This window comes from Dipodomys merriami, unplaced genomic scaffold (assembly GCF_024711535.1).
Source record: "Dipodomys merriami isolate MVZ:Mamm:240054 unplaced genomic scaffold, mDipMer1.0.p SCAF_51, whole genome shotgun sequence".
Lineage (NCBI taxonomy): Eukaryota > Metazoa > Chordata > Mammalia > Rodentia > Heteromyidae > Dipodomys > Dipodomys merriami.
In genome coordinates this window covers 2,389,322-2,411,106 of record NW_027206080.1, presented here as the reverse complement: position 1 = coordinate 2,411,106, position 21,785 = coordinate 2,389,322, and the positions used below count along the sequence as shown (strand labels likewise).

The 21,785-nt window shown below is 41.2% G+C and overlaps 1 protein-coding gene and 1 pseudogene across 1 annotated transcript in view; both read right to left on the bottom strand.

Annotated features, from left to right (window-relative positions):
• Positions 1 to 19,973, bottom strand: part of Lyst (lysosomal trafficking regulator) — a 144,391-nt gene extending 124,418 nt beyond the window's left edge. The window contains exon 1 of the mRNA XM_069998084.1: positions 19,862 to 19,973. The gene's annotated coding sequence lies outside the window, so the exon portion shown is untranslated. The remainder of the gene's footprint in view (positions 1 to 19,861) is intronic.
• LOC138810917 (small nucleolar RNA SNORA73 family) lies at positions 11,210 to 11,317 on the bottom strand (annotated as a pseudogene).
• Positions 19,974 to 21,785: the final 1,812 nt, after the last annotated feature.

The following is a 21,785-nucleotide window of genomic DNA, read 5'->3' as shown; positions in this document are numbered from 1 at the left end:
ATTCTGGGCTCTTGAGAACATGGTAAGGAAGGAGACAGAGGCATGTTAGACTAGAAGAGCTTGGTGTGTGGGGAGAAACCACCCTTTCAGATGGGTGCAACTGCAAACGAGGGCTGGCCCTCACACTCTAGATGACCACTAGTGGCCAGTATAGCCACTCAACCCAACAAAAGTCTTGGAAAGGAGTCAAAATGCCTTCCATGACTGCTTCTGAGCTAATCAAAATCTGTGTATATTTTAAACCTAAAAATTATGAAAGAGGAAATGATCAGTCAAATTATGGTCTAAAAATGGTTTTCCACTCATTGTTCTAACTGCTGGTTAACTAGTGATATCTGGACTACTGGTAGATTCATGTATCCTACAACTGTTTTGCTCTTACTAAAAGGCATTTTCTAAGCCATAATAAGGGATTTCTCTAAGGCTCATAAACAGACATGGCTTCTTTATCTCCAGATTCTGAAAAGCCCAGAACCACATCCATAGAGTTTCAGATTGTCCAAGACCATAATTACTACTTTCAGCAGGCAGATCCCTGACTCTACCACCACTCTTTACATACAACTGTGTTCAAATTTGGTTGTTTTGGTTATCCTGGGATTTGAACTCAGGGCCTCACATTAACAAGGCAGGCACTCTATTGTTGAGCCATGCCTCCTGCCCTCTTTTGCACTAATGATTTTGACATAGGGTCTCATTCTTGCCTGAGCACTTCTTTCTTATTTTTTTGTTTCTTATTATAGCTGGGATGACAGGTATGTACTATCATACCCAGCTTCTTCAACTGAGATTACGTTTTTCAGATTTTTCTGTCCTGGCTGGCCTAGAACCATAATCCTTATGAAATAAGCCTCACATGTAGCAAGGATTGCAGGCATAAGCCAATAGTACCCAGTTTGTAGTCTAATTTTCATATTATATTATATTATATTATTGTATATACTACTCATATCAAGTTCTATCAAGTCTGGAAATACATATTTTAGTAGGCTTAGAGATATCTTTAGCACAGTATACATATTTATCTTTTTCTGAACTATACAGATACCTTGTAACTACTCAATTATTTGACTTTCTTTTTTTTTTTTTTTTTTTTTTTTTGTCGGTCGTGGGGCTTGAACTCTGGGCCTGGGCGCTGTCCCTCAGCTCTTCAGCTCAAGGCGAGCGCTCTACCACTTGAGCTACAGCGCCACTTCCATCAATTATTTGACTTTCTTATACCCTAGATCATAAGCTTTTTATGGGAAAAGAGTGTCTTATTCTTATAAGGCCAATTTTAAAGTCAATATATTACTATAATTTTGCATTTGCAATATAATGTATTATAATACAATGTATCCTAACAGAAAAAAATGAGTCCCAACAGTTCTAGAATGTTTATAATTATATTTACTATATATGAAACATATAGTAATAATTACTTTTAATCATATAAATAACCTCAGAAAATAATTACGTTTAGTCTGATTTCATATAGTGATTAATAAAATATGAACAGAACAATAAAAAACAAAACAGTAAAAAAGGATCCTGCTTTAATGTTTTAACTAAATCTTCTAGTTTCAGATCATCAGAAACTTCATCACTATGTCATTTTATTCAATATAGTAAATATTTACTATGTGCCAGCTACTATATTATGCTCTAAGAAGAGCAAAAATAAAACCTACCCTCACGGACTGCAATAGAGACAGATTAAAAAAAATCATATATTAGCATGTCAGACATTAGTAAAAGCTACAAAAAAACTTAAAACAGAATACAGTGATAGGATGTTACTCTAGAAGGTCTAAAGAAGTGAAATTTGAGCAGAAATCTGTCTAGAGTAAAAAATGGGTCATGTGGGTACCTGGAAATATGTATTTTAAGGTACTGATATAAATGCATGTTTGATGCAGTGAATATTAAATGCAAAAGAAAAATCAAGGACTAGAGGCATGGCTTAGCAGTAGAGCACCTGCCTAGCAAGTGTGAGGTCCAAGTTCAAACCTCAATACTGCAAAGAAAAAGCAGAGAAGTTGAAAGTGACTATTTAAAAAAGGAGTGAAAAAGTCACCAGTCCTACCTCCCAGGCACTGAACTAACATGTGCAAAGAGAGAACAGAAGTGTCCCTGAAAATGTCTCTTCCTAAGAATAAATTCCTAATCTCATATCCCCTCATGAAAAATGCTACTGCTTCCTGACAACAGAAGGGCAAGGTAGATGGAAGACAGAGCTCCGCTTTACCTATGTCAAGTCTGATCGTTCTCTCAGAAACCAAGTAAGGGATGTTAAGTAGGCAGATGGAAATACAAGACTATGGTTCTGGTGGGAAAGAGGGAACTACTGAATCAATTTACTAGAATGAAATTCCAGAGCAGTGTTGTCTATAAGAACTTGCAGAGACAATGGGGCTGTGGGGCTGTCTTGTGATCTTTGCTCACTAACATAGCAGACAAAAGTCACATGTTGCTTGTCACTGCTGCAATTAACAGTGGGAACTCAGGATGAAGCCCAAGTTTGGGCGGAATCAAGGGAGGAGAAGCATTTTGCCCAGGAAAGAAATGGAACAGCAAGTGAAGTGGGAGACAAGTCAGCAGCATACTGCCTCCCAGAAATCAAGCACAGAAAGCTCAGAAAAGGAAAGAGTGAGCAACGATATAAAATCTTGCTAAGAGAAGAAGGAAGAGGAAGACTAGGAATTAACTTGGATTTAGCAACATGGAAGTTCCTGACAATCTTGTCATATAATGATCTCAGGGAAGTAGAGAAGAGTACTGACAGAATAAAAGCAAGCAATCTAAACAGCTCTATTGAGAAGTTCTGCTACAAAGCATGCAGACAACTTAAGAGAGGCACAGGCTAAAACAATTTTTAAAAAACTGATATCAGAGCTTCTCTAAGCTGAGATACAGCATGTTAGCACAACCAAGAAAGAAAGGTCAACTAGAATGAAAAGAATAATGCTAGGAGCAATGGAGGCAAAATTAAGAGGATCTAATAGCATACAACCCAGTTCATCTAACAGATGAATATGAATGTCAGAGTACATGTGTACATATGTAAGAAGACGATTAACAGATTTAGCAGTGTGAAGAGCATGAGGTTTTTGTTTTGCTTTTCTGGTGCTTCTTGAACTGGGTCAAAACATGTTACTCCTAAGAGGCTTCACCCTAGGCTACTAATGACCTTAAACCAAGACTGAGTTCCATTGTTCAGAAACTGTAGTACAGTATGGAATAACTGAGCTCTCCTTTGGTTCCCCAGGTATGGGAAGATAGAAAGACTATTAAATACTTCAGGGAAATCTAGATTTGTTACTGCTGCAATATTCTCCTCTATACCAAAAAATAGAAACTTAGGTTATCAGAAATGAATTCTTCCTAAAGAACTACACAACTCTGACTGATCACCTTTTCCTTCTGTCAACATTTGTGAGTCTGTTAAAGTCCTTTGGGGAGATGGCATCAAGTTCAATAAAAGTCTATAGAGTCTACAGTGTTTTTAATTCTGCAGTGTTTCCCCTCCTCAGTCTTCTGTAAGTTTTCACATTTCTACCATAATTACTTAAGATTATCAGTTGGGCAAAGACATTAACAAATCTTCTCAGAACCTGGCTCTGAGATGTGAACTTATTTAGAGTTGCCAGAGGTTCCTGTATAATCTCTTCCACCTTCAACTTCAATATTCTCCTATTATTTCCTTTTCCTTACTTCTACCTTTATCGGTCTGCATGTAGATCACTATCCATGTAGGGAAATACAGAGAACAGAAGCTGAGAACTTTCCTTTATTCTGTGTATCCAGGTATAGAGTCAGTTTGTTAATAAGAATCTATTTATTTTCATTCTCTGTTTCCCTTCCTGTATGATTTCCAATTGTTCCATAAAGATTCAGTAAATGCTTTATAGCTACTTTTGCCCCAGAGGCTATACTGAAGGCATTTTATATGCCTTTTCTTTGAGCTTTAGAAACTTAGCATTTTAATTTGCTGCATCCCCACTGTGGTGGATAATCTGATGGTCAACCTGACAGGACTGAGTTTCATAGGAAAGCAAACCTCTGGGTGTGCCTACAAGAGACAATTAGATTGGGTGGCAGGGAGGCCTGGAACTATTCAGAGGTTTTATCCATTATTGGATTCAAATTTAATAGACTATCCGGAAGTGGTGAAACCATAAAAGGTGTCTAACTGGAAAAGTCCTTGCTGGGGGTAGGTATTTCTCTGAAGAATATCTTGCCCCTAGACCTTTTCTGTTACCTCTCTGTGTGCTTCCTGGCTATTATGAGGTATATAGCCTCCCGCCATGGCCCCATTGCCCCTTTTCCTCCCCTCATTGCTTTAGGCCCACTAACCAGAGACAAAAAACTCTGAAACCATGAGTTAAAATGGGTTTTTTCTCCTTCTAAAGGTTTCTCTCATGTATTTATCATAATGATGAGAAACTAACACGCCAGCTTCACTGTTTAGTCATTAGGTACCACTACAGAACATCCACTTTGTGCTGTATCACCCAAGTAACTTCAGTCTGTGCTAGGGCATGTGTGTAGTCACTGCCAGAGCAATGCCCCCCAACCTGGCCCAGTGAGCTTAGTCCTCTCTCCGTGAGGCCAATGACCAGCTACTTGCCAGTGACACTGAGACTCATCTACTATGCTACTCATTCCAATTGCAGCAATGCTCAAAATGCATACCTTTCTCAACAACCAAGCCAAGTCTAACAACAGATTCCAATACTAGACAAAACAAGGAAATAGTGTAAAACATGATTATTATTCTTCTGAGAAAGTAGGACTAGAAATGAAAAGGAGGAAACAGGAGAAAAGACGCCATAGATCAAAGAAGGTATTTTAGAAAAAAAATTAGTTGGGTTTAATTGGCTTGTTTGTTTCAGAAATGGGAGAACCTGGGTGTATTTTTAGGCTATAAGGAAAGAATAATCAGGGACCTGATTGTGTGAGTTTCTCCTCGGCATCACACAACATGCCTTTTTGTACCTTGAAGTCAGCCACAGTGGAGTATTTATACCATGAAAATAAGCAAATACTATATATCAGGGTCAGGGTTCCCCCCCCCCACTCCCTTTCCCATGCAAATCAATTTACTAGGATACCACCATGGCCAGCAGTGATAAGACACAAAGACGGGGACAAAAGAAGGAATAAATGAGGACAAAAGGAAACAGCAATTAATGAAGACAGTATCAAGAATAGAGGTGAATCTGGGAGCCAGTGGCTTACACCTGTAATCCTAGCTACCCAGGAGACTGGGATCTGAGGATAATGATTCAAAGCCAGCCCAGGCAGGAAAGCCCATGAGTCTCTTATCTCCAATTAACCACCAGAAAACCAGAAGTGGCAAAAACTGTGCCTCCAGTGATAGAGCACTTGCCTTGAGCTGAAGAGCTCAGAGATAGTGCCCAGGCCCAGAATTCAAGCTCCACAAATGACCCCCCAAAAAAGGTCAGGAATGGAGGGACCTCAAGATCTGAGGGACCTCAACTTTCTCACTTAAGTAACAGACAAGGATATCTGCTGAGAAAGTTGGGCTGGGACTGGAGTCAAGTAATTTAGAAAAAATTTGGGGAGATAATCCAGTTGGACAGAAGAGTGATGAGTACTTACTGGTGGTCTTGAGAGATCAGCAGAGGATTAAAGCCACGAATTTCTGATGGTATCAGTTCAGATTCTGCAACAAGATTCAGCAGCCTGGGTCTAACAGTGAAGAATGCAGACTGCATCACTGATCTAGAAGTGGGAGTCTGGACGGGTGGAAGTGGCAGAGGGAGGAGTGAAAGGGAATCAAAGATACTGGTTAGAGCCATCCAAAAGGAAACTGACTGGGAGGGAAAGAGAATGAAGCTGTGCAAGTGTTGGTAGATAGCAGAAAATCAACAAGTAATCAGCAAAGTATGTATTACTTTCCAATGTACGGCTGAAGAATGTTGACCTGTTTAGATTTCTACAACAAACAATGCAGTTGATGACAGTATCCCAAGTATGGCCTTGCAAATAGGTTCTCAAGAAGTGAAAGTTAAGGTCATTGCAGTTGAGTAACCATGATGATCATTATTTTGGACAACAGACCCATTGTAAGCCTGAAAAAGCCAAGTTCCTTAACAGCAGGGATTTTGTCTTATATCAGAAGGTACTCAATTCATATCAACTCATGTCTGACACGAATAAACAAGGCTTTTCCCAATATCACTTGCACTCATAGTAGATCAAACCCAGCCTCGGTGTCAGATCCACTGATTATTCCCATTATCTTTTGGAAAAGACAAGAAAGCAAACCGTGGCTCTGCTTTTCCTAAGTGACACTTTGTTCCACAGTTATTCTCTGGCTTTAGCTGATTTTCACAACCCACTACCCACCTATAAGATCACAGAATTAAGTTGTACATTCAGTCTTAGTATTTTCATGCATTTATCTTCTTGATTATAAAATTACATTATGTATACCCCAAAATTAGTTCATGACTGCCACATTCTTCACCTTTGGGGCTGTCCTCATCATACAAGAGCATTTTAAAGTATCTTTCATTTTTGTGTTATAAGTCAGTGCTCCAAGGACATTACATAAACCATTATACATAAAATCAAGCTCATTGATAGGGGAAGAAGTTGGCCCCTCTGTTTCCCTCTCAAGAAATATCAAATATCCAGTCAGTGATAAGGGATAGGGGCACAATGTACTTCAGTTCCCCTTTTCAAAAGTCCATTAATTCAACCAATATCTATTGCCTATTATACATTCCAACAAATATATACAAATCTGCTTAATCATCTCTCTTTGGTAGTTTCAGACTGTTCTAACCATCAAATATGTACACAGTCAGCATCACACTGCGGTGAAAATAAAGGGCCAGAGCAGCAAGTGAGGAATATAGCAGATTCTAGCCAGTCATAGGGAGCTATGGGAAGCCTCGCTTTCCCTCCCAAAACATCTACTCCACAGACAGCAAAGTAGACCCTAAGAGATCACATCACAGCAGTAGACATTGCTAGTAAACTGCACATTTCTATCTAAAAGCTCAACACAGCTAAACATATGACAACCAAGAGGGCTATCTTGAGGAAGAAAAAGATAATTTCAAGTTGACCCTGTACAAGAGAAAAATGATGCAGTTTCCAAGAAAGCAATGGCCATAAATGCAAGGAAGGTCTTACATTTTCTGCTTCTGACTCTGCATGCTACAGAAAAAGGAAAAGAGAAGCAAAATTGGTGTAATGATAAACCTTGTTTCTTATAGCTTGGTTAGAAAACATAAAATTTCCTCACCAAATACTAGTGCTCAAAACATGCAATTCATAATATTTCATCAATTGACAAAAACAAAACTCCTGGTAAATTCCCTTTAAAAATAGCCCTATGTGTTTGCCTGAGTTTCTTTTTTTCTTTTTTTTTTAATTTTATTTTATTTTATTTGAGAACGTACTGTACAGAGGGGTTACAATTACATTGGCAGGATAATGCATACATTTCTTACCAAGCATTGCAGCCTCCTCCTTTGTTTACCCTTCACCTCCCTTCCCAGCCTCCCCCCACCCCCCCACCCAATCATACCCCCCTCCCTCCACCACCGACATTGTAAAGTTTGCTTTGACATGACATTTTGTAATTCTCCTTGTTGCAACAGGTCCACCTGAATCCTTAAACGACTTGTTTGTCCCCATCTCCTCCACATGTTATACTGACATCAAATAAAGTGAAAGCGGGGGTTACATTGTGGGAGAGGGACATACAAAGCAACAAAGAAATAATCTTATAAATGCATTAGAAACACATGCATGAAAGAAACGAAAACATTAAAATACATATTTAAGGGTTCGTTTTCCTAACATCACATTATCTGACCTTTTCTGCTTGACTCATACCTATACTAGATATTGCAAATAAGGGAAACCATGGGACCTATGTTTCTTTGGGCCTTTGCCTGAGTTTCTTAATGATTACTTATTTATTAGGCAAGATGATCTCTGTTAACTTATGTTTTACCTAGTAACTTTTTGGTAAATACTTGAGGTGTTCAACAATATTCATCTGAATGATTCTGAAATAATGACTTAAAACAGAAAGCTCATTAGAAATATTATTTATACATCACATTTTTATTAATATATGTCCCTTAAAATCTATTTTATAGTGGACAGTATTATGGTTTGAATTTAAATGTTCCTCATAGGACATGTGTTGAATGCCTGACGCCCAATTGGTGGCGTTATATGTGGGGAGGTTCTGAATCTTTAAGAGGCAGAACTAGCTGAGGAAATAAGTGCCTAGGTTCACATCTTTGGGGACTATATCTTGTCTGTTCTGAGTTCTTCTTCTCCTCTTCCCCTCTCCTTCTCCTTTTCCCTTTCTCCCTCTTCCCTCCCCCCTCCTATTTGTCCTTCCTGTCTACCAGAAGAAATTCTTCCAGGGCTCTCACTTCCATGATGCTCTACCCAAGTACAAAGAGCCAAGTCCTCATGGACTGAATCCTCAGAACCTGTGAGCCAAAATAAATCTTTCCTCCTTTCCTCCCTTTAAGTTACTTATGTCAGGCATTTTGTCACAGCAATGAGAAAACTAATTAACACATACACACACTCACACACACGTATGTGTGTGTGAGTGTGTGTGTGTGTATATCTATATATCTATATATAGATATATATATACACATATATATGAAGGCTACATATATATATATATATATATATATATACAGATAGATAGATAGATATAGATAGATAGATAGATATACACACACCACACACACACACACACATATATATGAAGGCTACCGAAGCAAATCATCTATCCTGCCTTTACTCCTTGCTGGAAGATATGTGTGACAAGTTTTATGCTGGCTAGATCATCTGTCCTCAAAACAAAAGTATGGATTTTTACAGAATAATGACAATGCTGATGGGAATGTAGCTAATATCCATAGTTACCCATTGCTATATATCTGATTCAACTGTAAGCTCTCAACAACTATACAGTAGTTGGTTCAATCCTCAGAACAATCTCATAAGTAACATTGCTATCCTTACTTGTTTCATTGGACATTAAACACAGTTAAGGTCAGCAGTTGGCCAATGCTGGAAAGTTATTGGATGTCAGGAGCCAGGATTAAGGTTCATCAATCTCTCAGTATTCTGTGTCCAACAACTCCTCCATCCAACAAAACTGACCTCTTCCTCATTGCTATTCCAGTTTATGGCCTCTACCCAGTCCCAGTTAATCAGATGAGAAACTAGAACAGAGCTTCATCTAGTGTAGACAATTCTCTTTCTTGACAGGTTGCTGGTTCATATGACATCTGCTATCACTAGCTCTTCAATACTGAGTATTTGATTTTCTATTTCTAAGCCTCAGTTTCTTAGTTTTATAACTCAGTTTATAAGAATGCTAAAACAGTTTTGAATATTAAATGAGAGAACTCTTGTAGAATGCACAGCAAAGCACCTGGCTGTTTAGAGAAGGATTAGTAATTACCATGAATCTGGTCCTTCTTCTTCTAACTTTATTCCCAAGAATCTCTCTTCTAACTAGTATTAGTTAGTCACCCTGTCTATGGTCTCTATTCCTTCCCATCCAAATCCTTTAACAGCTAAAAATGTCACTCAGATTCATTGGAATCATAAACGACAGTCCAATTCATAAGGAAACAGATCCTAACATTTCATTATCTGGGTAAGCAGTACCCTCAATTAGCTTTACAACACAGGGGCTGATGTTCAAAATCAGCCTAGGCAGAAAAGTCCAGGAGATTCTATATCCAAAACAACCAGCAAACAGCTAGTCTGGCAGCTTGACTAAGGGAGCAAGCCAAGCAAAGTTATGGTCCTGAGTTCAAACCCCAATACTAGAAAAAAAGAATAATAATAAAATAAATTTCAAAAAGAATTATCAACATCAATGTCATTGGAAGCATCAAGAGGAAATTAAAAAATGGCAATGGATTTTAACTTCAATAAACCTCAAGTCATAATGCAGTGAAGTCAAACAAAGTCTAACATAAAAAGCAGGGGAAGCGTGCACATAAAGAGGGTATAGAACCCATACATTCTACAAGTTACACCAGTAAAACCTCCTTTTGTCAGTGGCCAAGATACACTGCATTTTGCACTTCAATGAATGAATAACCAGAAGTTATAACAATGAATGCATTTTATGAATATGATAAATATGTTTGGTTGCCCTTTCAAATAGTCCAAATGACTATGATAAAAAGAGGAAATCATTCTTTCCACTGTTTTAATTTCGCACTCTCCAAATACAATATAATAATAACTATACTGTCCAAATATTATTTGTACAATCACGACTATTATTCTTCTTTTATCTACAGAGCTAATACAAATGACTCATGGAACTAATAATCACATTTTCATCAGATCAATGTTAAGGACAGAAGAGATGAAAAAAATTAATATACTAGAATTGTTCTCAAAAGTTCATAACACTTTAAAAGCACACAGATTTTTGCTTATGCTAAATTAACAAATTACTAAACACTGGACTCAGCCAAGAATCTACTGGTATTACAAAAAAACTTAAATATAATTAACCAGAAAATATTTCTAAGTAGACATTACCACCAGAGTCATGTCCACAGGAAAAAGATAGTTCACTTTAAAAAACAGAGAAAGAGGGAGAGGGAGGTAAGTATAAGAATAACCCCGTAGGGGCTGGAAAGGTGGCTCAGTGGTAGAGCGCTTGCCTTGTATGCGTGAGGCCCTGGGTTCAATTCCTCAGCGCCACATAAGCAAAAAGAAAAAAGCCGGAAGTGGCGCTGTGGCTCAAGTGGTAGAGTGCTAACCTTGAGCTGAAGAGCTGAGGGACAGCGCCCAGGCCCAGAGTTCAGGCCCCACAACCGGACCCAAAAAAAAAAAAAAAAAGAAGAACCCCCTAGAAACAACAAATTTATCCCAGCAACAATCTTGCACTGGGACATGGCTAACACATTCCAAAAAAATAATACTAGAGTTGAAATGAATTCTGGAGCTATCCTACATTCCAAATACAAATTTTCCAGTGTCATTCAAATTAAGAATTTCATCTCTTCAATAAATGCTTCCTAGCCATGGTGGTAGTTGATAAAGTTTAATTAAGTTTGCCTTATTTGATTTATAACACCTTCCTTCCTTTCATCTTATAAACCGCAACCAAGTTACTGACTAGATACTACTGCTTCCATGCTCAACTCTCTCCTACTTTTATTTATTTGTTTGTTTATACTGTTTCCTGCATGGCTTATCTCCCCAGTCATTGTCCACAGGACTCTGGGAAGCTGTAGGAATATGCAGGCGCAGACACAAAGCCCAGCTTCATATCCAACATTGGGCAGAGCCCTATGCTCCCCTAGGCTCTCTCCTACTTTTTAACTCCTCCTTTCAACCGCCTTCTTCACTGCCTACATTTGAAAAGAAAGGGTTTGGAGATGTGGCTCAGTTGGTAGAGCATTAGCTACTGATCAGATATGGAGTTGAGTTAGAGTTCCAACACAAATAAAAAGGAGGAGGAGGAGGAGGACTGGGTGGAAGAGGAGGAGGAGGAGGAGGAGGAGGAGGAGGAGGAGGAGGAGGAGGAGGAGGAGGAGGACTGGGTGGAGGAGGAGGAGGAGGAGGAGGAGGAGGAGGAGGAGGAGGAGGAGGAGGAGGAGGAGGAGGAGGAGGAGGAGGAGGAGGAGGAGAAAATCAAGACCAAAGAAAGAAAAATCCTTTTGAAACCTCTTTTAAGATTATTCAATGAAGCTGGGCATGGTAGCTCACACCTGTAACCCTAGCTACTCAGGAGGCTGAGATGTAAAGATCACAGTTCAAAGCCAGCCCAGGCAGGAAAGGCTGTGAGACTCTAATCTCCAAGTGGTGCTGTAGCTCAAGTGGGAGAACAATAGCCTTGAGCTGAAGAGCTGAGAGACAGTGCCCAGGCCCAGAGTTCAAGCCTCACTACCACCAACAAAAAAAGATTATTCAAGGAGTCTCACTCCCATTTCCTGAATAAAGTAGGAAATGTTTCTCTCTTTCCCATTTTTCCCTACGTTATCCTGTTTTACTAAAGCTTGCTAAGACTTTTTTAAAAAAATTAAGATTGTTTAAGGGAAGTCTATAATGGAGTGCTCTTCTTGTTTTACTTCACTTCTCGGTGCACTGCAACCTGGCTTTCGCTCGTACCAGTCTACTACCAATCAGGCCAAGATCAACAATAACATTCTAGTTGCCAAATTCATTCCAACAAGCATTGTTCAAATCCCTATCTAATCTGACTTTCCTGAGTTGTCTCTAAAACTATCAACCACTCTGTTAACTCTCTTCTTTCTTGACTTTGTGAGGTGCCACACACACACACACACACATACATACACACACACAGGCATGTATACACAAAGACACTGGTAATCTCAACACACCAGATATAAAGATCTTTGACTTCCTCTTTGTTATTTTATTTTATTTCATTGCAAAGATGCTGTACAGGAGGGTTACAGTTACATGAGTAAGGTAATGGATACATTTCTTGTCAAACATTGTTTAATAACTCCTCCTTCAGGCCAGCATGGGTAATAGTCAGCCATAAAGACGAGCTAGAAAGACTCCTGTTATTCCCAAGTTTCAGACTTCAATCAGTTATTTAACTCTCTCTCCCTCTCTCTCTCTCTCTCTCTCTCTCTCTCTCTCTCTCTCTCTCTCTCTCTCTCTCTCTCTCTCTCTCAATCTCTCTCTCTCTCTCTCTCTCTCTCTCTCTCTCTCTCTCTCACTCACACACACACACACACACACACACACACACACACACACACACACACAAGGGCTTGAACTCACAGCCTGAGCACTGTCCCTTGGCTTTTTTTGCTTAAGACTAGTGCTCTACCACTTGAGCCAGAACTCCACTTTCAGCTTTTGGGTGGTTAATTGGTGATAAGTCTCACAGACTTTCCTACCTGATTGGCTTTGAACCATGATCCTCAGATCTCAGCCTCCTAAATAGCTAGGATTTTAGGTGTGAGCCACTGACACCTGGAAAATTTCCTCATTGTTAATGTTAATACTATTATGTACCTTACAGGATTATATGATGGCTAGTATGAAGGGCCCAATAAACAGCTTTTACTGTATTACATTTGGGGTTTTTCGTATTTTTGTTAGTATAAAGGTGATGTACAGAGGGGTTACATAAGTCAAGTAATGAGCACATTTCTTTTTGAATAATGTCACCCCTTCCCTAGCTTTCTCCCAGTTATATGCTTTTGATTTAATTAGCTCTATTAACTAATCACTATCTTGTTATATTTGGACTCTTATAACTTGTGATTGCTCCGATTCTCACGTCTCACATGCCTAATTTTCCCATCTCTAGTACCCCATTACTGACATCAGTCCTCCTCACTAATTCTTTCTTCACTGAAGTTCTTCATCCTCTTCAGTTTTCACATTCATTCACATCAGGCTCCAGCTTGGTTTGACTTTTCTTCCTTACTCATGCAGGAGCCCCAAGATCCAGCCATTTAACTAGTGGCCTCATTACCACTCTCAACCCCTTTGACTTCACATCACTCTTCCACCCCAGTTCTCCATCACACTTTCCTTTCTACTCCATTCAGGTTCAATCTCTTCACTTTCCACATGGATACAGGTAGCTTGTGGTGGTACTAGAGCTGGAGATCAGAGCCTCATGCTCTCTGTATTTCTTTTTCTTTCTGAAATAAGAGACGTCTCTTCTTTGGAGTATTCCTAGCTCACCTTTGCTCCTGGTCCCAACCCCCATTTCGTCTGAGATTACATTTGATCAATTATCTTTCCCTTAAGACTTCAATGTTCTTCCTCTTCAATGGCTCCCTTTCTTCAGTCTATGAAAGGGGTCCTGATGCCTGACCCTTAATGAAAAATGAGTCTTCTACCAAGCATATCTCCTCCCCACCCACCAGTCATCCCAAATACGTTCACTGGAAGAACACATTTATTAGCTAAACATGTTTTTATCTGGTTCAGTTTCTAAAAGTGTAATTTTATTCAATTTGGTCCAGTAAGGAAATGAACCAGTAAATTTCACCAAACTGAAGAAAACTGGTGCATTTTACATCCTCATCTGTACTTTTAAATAAAGAACATTTAACAACATCACTATACAATCTAGAATCATTAATACTTTCTGTGATCCTCCTCATCCATTACCTCATTTCTAAGCTAGTCCTTTCTAAAGGACTTTCTGCTGTCTCCATCCTCTTCATGCCTTCCTAGAGCTTTTACGATGGAGACTTTCCTCATCTTAAACTAATTCTCAGAGACCTTGGGAGGAGGGTGTAAAATTAAAAAAATGGATGTATATTCAGCACATTATGACATGCTATAAAAAGATTATTACACAGATATATTCGATTTTTGGCAAAGTGAGCATGAGGTCAGTTTAAAAAGATTCCTTTTTTTTCTCTCTCTGAACATAGGGCCTAGACACTGTCCCTAAGCTGCCTTTCCATGCTCCCCACCCCCTTCAAAGCTACTGCTCTATCCCTTAAGCCACAGCTCCACTTTGGCTTTTTTTTTTTTTTTTGTCAGATTTTGGGGCTTGAACTCTGAGCCTGGGCGCTATCCCTCAGCTCTTCAGCTCTATCACTTGAGCCACAGCACCACTTCCAGTTTTCTTGTGGTTAATTAGAGTCTCACAGCCTTTCCTGTCTGGGCTGGCTTTGAACCTTGATCCTCAAATCTCAGCCTTCTGAGTAGCTAGGATCACAGGTGTGAGCCACCAGCATCTAGCAACTCTATTATTTTTATATAAATCAGTGTCAAAAGTTTCAATGTAACACTGGTCAAGATATACTGTACACATGAATAGACATGTTAAATTGAAAGTCTTCATGTAACTATTTAAATATAACAAAATGATTTTTTTAAAGAGTTTCAATGTGGGGGCTAGGAAGGGGGCTCAGTGGTAGAATATGTGCCTCACATGCATGAGGCCCTGGGTTCGATTCTTCAGTACCACATAAAACAGAAAAAGCCAGAAGTGGTACTGTGGCTCAAGTGGTAGAATGCTAGCCTTGAGCTAAGAGCTGAGGGACACAGCCCAGGTCCAGAGCTCAAACCCTACAACTGACAAAAAGAAAAAAGAAAAAGTTTAAATGTATACTCTCTCAGCTTTCCTTACCCATTCCCCAATTTTTACATGTAAAATATGTAATTATCCAAGTTTCTGGCAAAAAAATTGATTATAATTACTTAAAAATACACGGGGTGCTGGTGGCTCACATTTGTAATCCTAGCTACTCACAAGGCTGAGAACTGAGGATCATAATTAAAGCCAGCCTAGGCAGGCTGAACCAGACGTCTCTAATTAGCCACCAAAAAGCTGGAAGTAGTGTAGAGCACAAGTAGAAGAGTGCCAGTCTAGAGTTGAAAAGGTTAAGGGACAGTACCCAGGCCTTGAGCTCAAGCCCCAACATTGGCAAAAAAAAAAAAATCATCTTTTGGCCTAGAACATGGTACAAGTGATTGAGCACCTGTTTAATAAGTGAAAACGGAGTTCAACCCCTGTATTGCCTAAAATAAATAAAACTTTATTTTTTTAGACCAGTTACAAATTGGAAAGCAGAGGTCCCATACAACCCTTCCTCACACTGGCACTGCAACTCCAGCAACTGATGCCCCATGCCACAAAGATCGACTTGTTACAACAGAACCTACACTGACCAGTCATTATCACCCTTAAGGGTCACTCTGTATTGTACATGTTACAGTTGCATAGTGATGCACACCTAAAGAATATTTTTGCTGTGTTCCCTCTCTCATTCATCCTTCCCTCCCCTCAGCCTCTGGCAACCCCTGACCTTTTTATTGTCTCTAGAGTGTTACCTTTTCCAGAATGTCACATATTTGGAATAGTAAAGTATGTAGCTTTTTCAGACAGGCTTCTTTCATTTTGGAGTCCTTTGTTTTTTTCATAGTTTTAAAAATACTACTTTATTAAGATATGGTTGGCATATACCATGCATAAATGTGTAATCTGATAAGTTTCAACATATGTACACACCCATGAAACCAGCATCACAATCAAGACAGTAAGCACAGCTATCACTACCAAAGTGCCTCAGTACACCAGTGTTATCCTTCCTTCTCCACCTCCCCTCACCCTGTCACCAGCCATCACTGATACACTCTCTGCCACTGTAGATTACTATGAATTTTTCAGCATTCCATGGATGGAATCACACACTATACAGTACTTTTTTTGTTGTTGTTGTCTGGCTTTCATTTCAGATAGTCTTAAGTATTTGGAGATTTATCCATTTTGTTGCATTAGCTATATAGTTTGTTCCTTCTTAATTACTAAGTAGTAATGAACATCTTTCCTTTAAAGATTAGTAGCAGTTGTTTTATGAATGTTTCTAAATATGTGTGTAACTATTATCATTCATCTATCTTTTTGCCAATTATTTGGACAACTAGAAGCTCTCATTTCCTCATCTCTTTGGGGTTTCGGTTTCAAAGATTCACAGTTGAACAATATTTGGCCTTTTTGAAAAATTGTTTCCTTTTCCAATTAATTAAGAGGGTCGGGGCTGGGAAAGTGGCTCAGTGGATAGAGTGCTTGCCTTGCACGCATGAGGCCCTGAGTTCGATTCCTCAGCACCACATAAGCAGAAAAAAAAGCCAGAAGTGGGCACTGTGGCTCAAGTGGTAGAGTGCTACCCTTGAGCTGAAGAGCTGAGGGACAGAGCCCAGGTCCAGAGTTCAGGCCCCACAACTGACCAAAAAAAAAAGTTTCATTGAATATGTAAACCATCACGATATTAAAAAAAAAAAAAAAAAAGATGAGCCAGTGGCTCAGTTTTAAGTAATACTCCTTCATGATATTGTCATTTGTTCTATTTTTTTTTCCAGAAGTTATATTTGGTAAGCACTCAAAATTTCCAAATGTATGAAACCTCTTTCCACTACTAAAAGCAAGGCCAGGGAAGTTAAAAGATACAAGGCCAACACTGGTGAAAAGCAGCAGCAAAAGAGCAGTATCAAAGAGAATACTGCATCCCCACTGATGCCAACATCAGTTTATAATTATTTATTAATCTGCCAGATTTTTACATGTTTTCAGGGTATATTTCAGTTGAAATGTATTTTTAAATAATTGGTTTATTTCCTAGTTCTAATTTACTTTTAAATTGCCGGAGTTGTATATTTTTATCAAAATTTTACAGGTCAAATTCTAGTGCTACAAGTGTGTAATTTGTTGTAAAAATAAAAAGTTCTACTTAATATGTTATGACCCATTTATTTCAAGCCAACTTTAATGAAACAAAAGAATGAGGATAATCCTTATATATTACTGACTTATTAGTAAAGTATTAAATATTCAGGTCATTCCCATTGTAATTTCACAAATGGCCACGTGAAGCCATGTTTGATAGTATTTCTGGGGGTGAAAAAAGCCAGGCATCTAAAGTAATTCAGAAAAAGACTGAATGCATTGAAGTTAAATGTGACAACAGACTGAAAAGGTACTCTGAAATTCTGGATAATATAGTTTCTCTACAACCGAAAGTAACAAATGTATGGCCTGAGTTTAAACAAAGAAAAACAAAAGTATATTAAGAAAAAAAAAAAGACTGATGAGGTTGGTTCAAAAGAGCCAAAAAGAAAATGAATATGAAGTAAAAACTGTCAGTCTACGGGGTAGGAAGCATAATAAACCTGCAGAATACTCAAGGTAACATGAAAATCCTCCACATGCACAGGCATACTGCTAATAATCTCCACTTGAATGTCTAGTTTTGTCTTCTACCCCCCTAATCATCTCTTCTCATAGATCTCATCTCAGTACATAGCTATCTTTCTTCTTACTTGGAAAAAAACCTGGTGTCCTTTACCTCTCTATCTCTGCAGCAATCACCACCACTCTCTCTTTCTAGGGCTAATTCCATTCTGATCCAAGCTCCATCATCTCTGGCTGGAATGATGACTACAGTCCCAGGTCTGGAATTCCTGATGTTTCTGCGCCAGCCCATCCCCTCCCCCCCAAACAAGGCCTATTTACTTACCATCTAGCCACAAATCAGATATCATTTTTTTACTCAAAGGATGACTCACTTCCCTAACAAGGCCTTCCACAATCTGCTCTCCTATCCTACTAACTTCTCAGTCATTCTTCCTATGAACTTTACTTCGCTCACTCCACTGCAGCCACATCAGCCTCTGGACAGTCTGCAAACCTACCCAGGCACATTCCTGCTTTAGGGCTTTTGCAAACCTTTCCCTCTATCTGCACTGCCTTCTCCCTGAAAGGGGCATGAATTACCCCTCACTTCCTTCCTGCTGCTCAAGTCCCACCCTCCAGGAAGGCTGCCTGGCTACCTCCAAACAAAATTGCAACCCGTTTTGGCTCTGTCCTCCTTCTCCCTTGCTACAGTCCCTAATATCATCTGACAGCAATATTCTACATATCACCCTAGGCCCCAACTAGCGGGACTTAGCTCTTTGTAAGTGTCCAGCAAAAAGGAGCTGCTCAACAAATACTTATAAAGTACTTATATAATTGTATAGATTACAAAATATTTTCATGGAAATAGAATTACACTATCTTATTTTCTCCTTCTGCTACCTCTTCCAGAAAGTCCTACTGCAGTATCAACATAGAGGACAGCAAAAGGCTATCACTAGGAAAAGTTGATGGCAACAGATACCATATATTAGTTAAGTACATTTCTAAAATGAAAGAAAGCTTAGAGTCAACATCTTTATTAGCACAAGGCATCTAGGTGTGGACATTTAATACAGCCAAGAATCTTCAGGAAGAAAGGCTCAATCATCCTGGTTTGCTTCCTCAGTTAAACAAACCCAAGAGAGCCTAAGTGGTAAATTCGATCTTTAAGGAAACGCTGGTCCCGGTTCAACAAGAATGGATTCAACACAAGCTCCAATTCTCTTGCAATTTTCTATGTGCTTAAACCAAACCCTATTAAGTACCAACCGAGTTCAATTCCTGGAGGTGGGTCTTCTGCCGAGCTTATGGTTGGGGGTGGGGGGATAGGGGTGGTTTTTTTGTTTGCCAAGAATGGGGGCATTTCTTAAAGCCTACCTGATCCATCAACAATGGGGGGGCATCTCAGTCAGGGCTCCCCAATGTCAGCAGGTCTGGGGAGGTGACTTAAGGGGGGGACCTAAGGAGAGGGGTCTTGGGGAGGGTCTGTCTTGGGGAGGGGTCTGTCTTGGGGAGCAGGGCTGTCTTGGGGAGGGGTCTGTTTTGGGGAGGGGGTCTGTCTTGGAGGGCTCAGTCTTGGAGGGGATCTGTCTTGGGGAGGGGATCTGTCTTGGGGAAGGGATCTGCTTGGGGAGGGGTCTGTCTTAGAGGAGATCTCTCTTGGGGAGCAGGACTGTCTTGGGGAGCAGGGCTGTCTTGGAGAGGGGGTCTATCTTGGAGGAGACCTCTCTTGGGGAGCAGGGCTGTCTTGGGAAGACGGTATGGCGCCGGCACTGACAGGCCAGCCGGGCCAGGGCGGGTCGGGGCGGGGCGACGGGCGCGGGATGTGGCGGTGCCCTGGGAGGCGGCGCGCACCTGTCACCTCCCGTCGTCACCCCGCGCCCCGTGAGCCAAGGGGGGCCGCGGCACCCCGCAAGCCGCGCGGTGAGGGCACCGGCCTGTCGCACCAGTCCGCCAGGAAGTTAAGTTAGTGTCCTGTCCGCGTCGCGGCCTCGGCCGCGGAGCCCACCGGTTCCCCGGCCCACTCGCCGCTGTCCGGACGCCCGCGTCCCGGGAAGGTTCGGAGCCCCGAGGCCGTGCGAGCCCCAAGCGCGCGAGCCGCGTCCCTGGCGCCCGCAGCATGGCCGCGACACCTGCCGGGCCACTCTAGGGTCACGATCCCCGCTCTCCGCGACGCCGCCGGCGCCGCCGCCTTACCAGCTCGGTGGACGCCGCGCGCTCCCTCACCCGCAGAACCTCCGGTTTCCACAGCCGCCGCCGCCGCCGCGCGAACTGCCCGCTCCCGCCCCCTCAGGTAACCCAGGAAACCGGGAACACCGCCCCTTCCTCCCCCGCCTGGACCCAGGCCCGCGCCTCTGCGCGTGCGCGCAGGCCCCACCCGCCCGTCCGGAGCCCCGCCCTGCTGGGAGGGCACGCCGAGGTCGCCTGCGTGATGCGCGGTGCTGAACAGCCAATGGGAAGGAGGGGAGGGCCGAATGTGGGCGCGGCCTTCTGGGATGGGCGGGGCTAGCTGCCTGAGCTCCCCCCCTTATGATTCCCCTCCCCCCCTTCCTCCCCCTCCCTCTCTCCCCTTTCCTGCGCTGAGTGGCACCGGGACGCTGCAGAGCTGACCTTCTTGCTGTCTGCCCAGTGGTGAGATCCAGAGGATGGAAGAGAGATGACAAGGGGTTGGGAAACTCCAGCCTGCTCTGGGGCCCGGGCTGTAAGAACCTTAAGGTTTCTTCCAAGATCCCAAAGCATTCTTGCCAAGCATTATTGATCGCTGTGCAAGAACATTTGTGTACAATGGATGCTGTGACTGACAATCCCACGCCCCCAGCCCAACCTGAAGCAGCCTTCTGAACCTTCTCTAGGACCCACATTTATCCATCTTGTAAACCTTTATATAGTAAGTAACTCTGCCTGGACAGTGGGGCTAGACCCCCCCCCTCCATGTCTAATCAGTAGTCTTCATTCCCCGTATCTCTCTGATCACGCTGGCCTGCTTTCTCCAGGAATCTTGTTAGGTTGGTAGAGCCATAATTCACCCAACTTGGTCCCTCCCATTCGTGTACCTTTTTTCTGTTCTTTGACACTGTACCTCTACTTATCCCTAGTCTGTGCAGAGTAGAGCCCGTTCTCTACTGAGGACTTTCTTTTTTTTTTTTAATTTAATTTTATTTTATTTGAGAACATACTGTACAGAGGGGCTACAATTACATGGGCAGGATAATGCATACATTTCTTACCAAGCATTGCAGCCTCCTCCTTTGTTTACCCTTCACCTCCCTTCCCAGCCTCCCCCCTCCCCCCACCCAATTATACCCCCCCCCCACACCGACATTGTAAAGTTGGTTTTGACATGACATTTTGTACTTCTCATTGTTGCAACAGGTCCACCTGAATCCTTAAACGACTTGTTTGTCCCCATCTCCTCCACATGTTATACTGACATCAAATATAGTGAAAGCGGGGGTTACACTGTCGGGGAGGGACATACAAAGCAACAAAGAAATAATCTTATAAATGCATTAGAAACACATGCATGAAAGAAACGAAAACATTAAAATACATATTTAAGGGTTCATTTTCCTAACATCACATTATCTGACCTTTTCCGCTTGACTCATACCTATACTAGATATTGCAAATAAGGGAAACCATGGGACCTATGCTTCTTTGGGCCTGGCTTACTTCACTTAATATAATTTTTTCCAAACCTTTCCATTTCCTAACAAATGGGGAAATGTCATTCTTTCTGATGGAGGCATAGAATTCCATTGTGTATATATACCACATTTTCTTGATCCATTCATCTACTGAGGGGCATCTGGGTTGGTTCCATATCTTAGCTATGGTAAATAATGCTGCAATAAACATAGTTGTGCTGGTAGCTTTAGTGTGGTCTTGTTTGTAAACATTTGGGTAAATGCCCAAAAGTGGGATTGCTGGATCATAGGGGAGATCTATGTGAAGTCTTTTGAGGAACCTCCATACTGCTTTCCAAAGTGGTTGAACAAGTTTACATTCCCACCAACAATGAAGTAAGGTTCCTTTCTGTCCACATCCCCTCCAGCATCTGTTGTTGTTAGAGTTCTTGATTTTTGCTGTTCTAACTGGAGTGAGGTGATATCTCAGTGTT